This window comes from Vanellus vanellus (assembly GCF_965231255.1).
Source record: "Vanellus vanellus genome assembly, chromosome: 7".
Lineage (NCBI taxonomy): Eukaryota > Metazoa > Chordata > Aves > Charadriiformes > Charadriidae > Vanellus > Vanellus vanellus.
Window position 1 is genome coordinate 24,384,247 of NC_138912.1, and position 5,432 is coordinate 24,389,678.

The following is a 5,432-nucleotide window of genomic DNA, read 5'->3' on the forward strand; positions in this document are numbered from 1 at the left end:
AGGAGATAGTGAATTGGTAGTAGCATTCTCTGCAGATCTAAGCTCCACTATGTTTTAACAACAGGACACACCTATAGTAGGAACCAAGCAGCACTGTGTGATGAAACAAAGTTTGTATTGAGATGACTGACAATTGTGATTTAAATTTTCCAATCCTAGACAAGCTGCTCCCATCTAGCTCAGATACTGACTGGTGATGAGTTAGTGTAGAAAAATCCTCAAGTGTTGGTCTTGTTGCAGTTCCTAGAACACAGCCAGCCAACCCCCCAGAACTAAAGAGAACCTAACCTAGTTTCACAGCAGAAGTCATCTTTACAATAGCAAGGCACATTGACAGACTATCATGGTGAAGTTACACTGGCTTACCTCCTCAGTAATCTGCTCTTTCTTTCCCCTAAAAAGAAATTTCTTAGGTGTGAAATGTATTCTTTCTGCGCCAGTCACCTGCACACATAAGCTATCAATATAGTAATACCATTCTACAACAAACCCATGACAAAGGCAGACATTACCACAGAAAGATAAAAAAGTATCCTTTTTTTTAAAACTTCAATTATCCAGTGCTCATTCCTTAGATTACCCAAAGTTAATGGCTTGGTAAGAGGGAAATGCAGAATGCATTGACCTTACAGTCTACATCCACTGATCAACAGTAGCCTCCAATCCTCCAGAAACTGATAAAAAGAGACTCTAATCCTTAAATTTCAACATATGCTTAAATCTTCATAAGATCAAGAGAGTAATACAATTGAGTTTATGCAATATATGAATACAGCATTTCTGTAAACTTTCTCAGGCAGCTAATCAGGTGTTACTCAGAAAAGTTAGAAGTTGGTGCAGTCAAGGAACAACATTGAGTCATGCCAAGGAAAAGTGATTAATTACAGCCAAGTGCATTTGCCTAGAAAACCTAATCCTTCTCTGCTGTGGTACCTAGTACTGAAAATAACTACTGTAAAACATAGGTTAATGCTTAGAGCTAACCAGACACATGCACTTTAATGAAGTATTAATACTAGCAAAACACCTTATAATTACAGACAAATGCAAGTTCATTAAGCTCTTTGAAAATAGTTCTGTTCGACTGTTCCTGCCACTTGCAGCTGCAGTGCCATGTAGCCTGACTGCAGGATACAGGAGTCTCCAAAAGATACTGTGGAAGAGGCTGCACTGCGGATACATTGTTTGTAAGCATGCAATGTTCTCCCTTTTTCTACAAAAGCCTATTATTTCTGTATTCGTACATCTCACTTACTTCAGTGGACGTAAAGAGAGGATTTCTTAGCTTCATTAAAAGACTTCATCATGTGTGAGAAAAGAAGAAATTATTATCTGATCATCTGGGACAGAGAGACATTACGGCCCTAAAGTCAATGGAGATTTTTGTAAGCAGAAGAGTCTGCTGACATGAAGTTCTTTGTAGAATTGGGTTTAACTGGACTCACCTGAGTTCTTATGAAATAGAGACATAGAAATACTGTCTTAAAAGCTAATCCTTTCATTCTAACCACTTTAACTCATCTGAGATGCTAGTCACCACTGTAGTGCTAATAATAGATACTGCTTCTTAACAATACTAAAACTTTGAGTATGTGGAAAAGCAAGGAAGTTCAGCATCTCTTTTTTAGTCAATGGGGAATCCGTTGTTGCATGTGTAATACCATACTGGAAGAGGACAAAAGAATTCACACATTTCCACCTTGGGTTCAATAAATGGAAAATATTGTGATCAAATCTATCATTACTTTCTAACTATCTGTTAGGACCTGGAGAGTTAATGAAACTAAACTGGGGAAAAAAATCTCATAGTAGAAGCATAATTAATATATAATTACAGACTAAATAGTGCAAAGGGCAAAAGAAACTGATTTTTTTAAAGAAGTACCTGCTGCAAAGCTGTTATTCATATGCCATCATTGCGATAGACCTGAGTAGGGCAAAGAAAAGAGAAAACACTGTAAAGGTGGTACTTGAAAAAACAAAAAAAAAAGCAGTGCTACATGTATTGCTGTTAATTTTGCCACATGTGGCTTCAAAAGTTAGGTAGCCACAACAATAGCAGGCAAGGAATTTCAGTGAGGGGCCTGCAGAACAGTCATGTAGTCCAGACAATAAAAACTGATTTTTACATGGGCAAAAATTACACCGACATAACCCAAATAGTGACACAAACCCTTAACACCAACACATACCCAAATACAAACATACGTATTTTAGCCCTGTACATGAGGAGTTTCAGAAGGCTACCAAAAGTGGCCATCTGTTCTATATTTTATTTTCACAGAATCACAGAATTTTCAGAGTTGGAAGGGACCTCTAGAGATCATCTAGTCCAACTCCCCTGCTAAAGCAGGATTGCCCAGAGCACATTACTCAGGACTGCATCCAGGCGGGTCTTGAAAATCTTCAGAGAAGGGGACTCCACAACCTCCCTGGGCAGCCTGTGCCAGTGCTCTGTCACCCTCACCGTAAAGAAGTTTTTCCGTGTATTTGAACGGAACTTCCTGTGTTCTAACTTGTGCCCATTACCCCTCGTCCTGTTACTGGGAACCATTGAAAAGAGCCTGGCTCCATCCTCCTTCAACCCACCCTTTAGATACTTGTACGCCATAATAAGGTCTCCCCTCAGCCTTCTCTTCTCTAGGCTAGAGTCCCAGCTCTCTCAGCCTTTCCTCATAAGGGAGATGCTCCAAGCCCTTAATCATCTTAGTTGCCCTTCGCTGGACTCGCTCCAGCAGTTCCCTGTCCCTCTTGAACTGGGGAGCCCAAAACTGGACACAGTATTCCAGTTGTGGCCTCACCAGTGCAGAGTAGAGGGGGAGAATGACCTCCCTTGACCTACTGGCCACACTCTTCCCTATGCAGCCCAGGATTCCATTGGCCTTTTTGGCAACAAGGGCACATTGCTGGGCCATGGATAATTTACGGTCTACCATGACCCCCAGATCCTTCTCCTCAGAGCTACTTCCCAGCAGGTCCGCCCCTAACCTGTACTGGTGCCTAGCATTCTTCCTCCCCAGGTGCAGGACCTTGCACTTGCTTTTGTTGAACCTCATTAGGTTCTTCTCTGCCCAGCTCTCCAGTAGTAACTACACCTATTAGAGCCATCAATACAGCTTTTTATAATTACACTTTTTTCTTTAAAACATATGCATGCATATGCATATCTCAACTAGAACTCATTATACAAGATCCCAAACTTAAAGCAATTCATTTTAATCAGACAGCTTATATGCAAGTCCCACAAATGACTAAACGTGGTTTATTAGGTTTGCATACTTCCACAAAATGGAATTTAGCAGATTATTAGTTCATAACATGGACTAATTGCTTTTTGTAATTCCCAGCTGCTGCACATTAGTATCCAGAAGGATTTTTATGTGTGCGCATTATTACTGATCCATAGTAGGCTAAAGAGGCACTGCTGCGAATGCATATACTAGAAATGGTAAGTACAATGCTATATAGCCAATAGCTAAAACCATAAAATACCCTTATGGTGTATAGTTCAAGTGACTTAATACACTCATTACTGCTGAGAGGTGGATATTTTGTTTTGAAAGCCAATAACATAATTTGATTAGCTATTATCAAGCTTACAGGTATACCGCTTTCTAAACAAAACTGCATTGTACAAGATGGAAATTAGTTGCCTGACTTCTACCACTGCAGATTCAATAAGTATACACATGTAAATACAATCCCCAGCATACTAAAAGAGAAAAATGAAAAAAGAAGTTCAGAGCTAAAAATGTTGCTAAGATTTCTAACCCTGCACAAAATCTGGGTTTTTTTTAGCTCTTTAGACCTACAACTATCCCTGTAGCTCCAACAATGACAACTCCTGCACTAGAAGTTACAAAGACAGACCCACGTGCGTACCAGAAGCCTTACTGACTTAATTGCTTTTTCTGTATGTCCCTGTGTCTGCTGGTAGAACGGCTGTGTTCAAACACTGCACAGAAAGCATACTGTTGGCTCTGAAACGTGTAGGAGCGAAAGCTAGTCTGACAGGAACATTGATTTATAGCTTAAAATAGCAGCACCAGGACAAAAAGAAAAACACCTAAAAGCCAGTAATCATTTTCCAAACCGAATTCTGTGCTCGTGTTATGAGGGAAAGGAAGAAGCGCTGACCGCAACCCTGTAACCCCTTACTCACACACTTTATTTTATTACCGTGAGCACTCCCGGGGTCACAAGAGAGCGGGGAACGCTCCGCATGAGCTCACCCCCCCGGTTTATTCGCAGGTCTCAGGACAGCGCTCTGCTCAGCAACAGGCGGCTGGAGCGGCCCGCGGGCCCTCGGCTCTTCGCTGCAACACCGGCGCTACGGGAGGGCGGGAATTTATGTTACTCTCTGGCCACGGCTCGCATTCTTTCCCACAAGACCGCGCCGCTCGCCTAAATGTATTTAAACGAGCTCCCGCGCCCGCGCCGCTGTTGTCACCCCAGACTGTAACGGTAAAAACCGTCACCGGCCGCTCGCGATCCCCCTGCCCGGCGCTCCCGGCCCGCCCCGCCACCGCCGGGCACTGACCCCAGGCAGCGGAGGCCGCCTGACCGCTCTCCCCACGGGGCGCTGCCGGGGCGGTGGCCGCCGTCCCGCCCGCCGCGTCCCCTCCGCCTCAGAGACGGGGGTGGCGGGGACACCCAGCCCCACCTCAGACGGGGCGCGGGCGGGAAGCGGCTTCCACCGCCTCCCGCCACTTCTCCTCACGACGGGGGTTGGGGAGGCGGAAGCGGTTGGGACCACGCCCGGGGCGCGCCGGGCCAGGCACGGGGCGGCTGCGGGCGCTCTGCGGAGAGGGCTGTGGGGGCAGCAGCCGCCATCGCGGTGTGTGGGGGGAACAGGGACGGGGGGGAACGGGCCGCTCTAGCGGCGGGAGGAGAGCTCCCCGCGGGAAGCCGCCCGAAACGGCGGCTGGGGACGGGGACGAGCGGGCGAGGGGTGCTACCATCTCCTCTCAGCCACCCTCTTCCCAGTCACACGCACCCCACCGGGCGATCTCGCCTCAGCCCGACGGAGCCAACTTCTGCCAGCGGCGGGGCGGGGCGCAGGGATCTCCCCCCTTTCTCCCCCCGCCGCTGTCCTCGTCCCCCGCTCCTCCGGCCGCTGTGCCGGCACCCCGGCTTTAATCGTCTCCTTATATGGACACCAGAATGTCTGACGTCATCCCACCGCTGGGAAACCAGCGCCCGCGCAGCCGAGCTTGGCTGGGAAGGCGGGTGGTGCGGGAAAGGCAGGGGAGGGGGGCAGGGGAGGGAGGTACTGGAATGTTGATGGACGCGGCATCGCGCCACTGGGAGCGGCGGTGGCCGCTCGGCCATTGGGCGACGGCGGGCGAGGGGGCGGGAAGCCGCAGGAAGGGTAGGTTGCGGCGCTTGAAAAGCCGCCGCCTGGCTGAGGAGCTGTGCCAGTGCGGGGTGGG

The 5,432-nt window shown here is 47.4% G+C and overlaps 1 long non-coding RNA gene across 1 annotated transcript; it reads right to left on the reverse strand.

The window, feature by feature from the left end:
• Positions 1-366: 366 nt before the first annotated feature.
• Positions 367-4,253, reverse strand: LOC309674226. Its single transcript, XR_014269374.1, has 3 exons — positions 4,180-4,253; positions 1,886-1,927; positions 367-394 (listed from the first exon to the last, which is right to left on the reverse strand). It is a non-coding gene; the product is annotated as an uncharacterized lncRNA (long non-coding RNA).
• Positions 4,254-5,432: the final 1,179 nt, after the last annotated feature.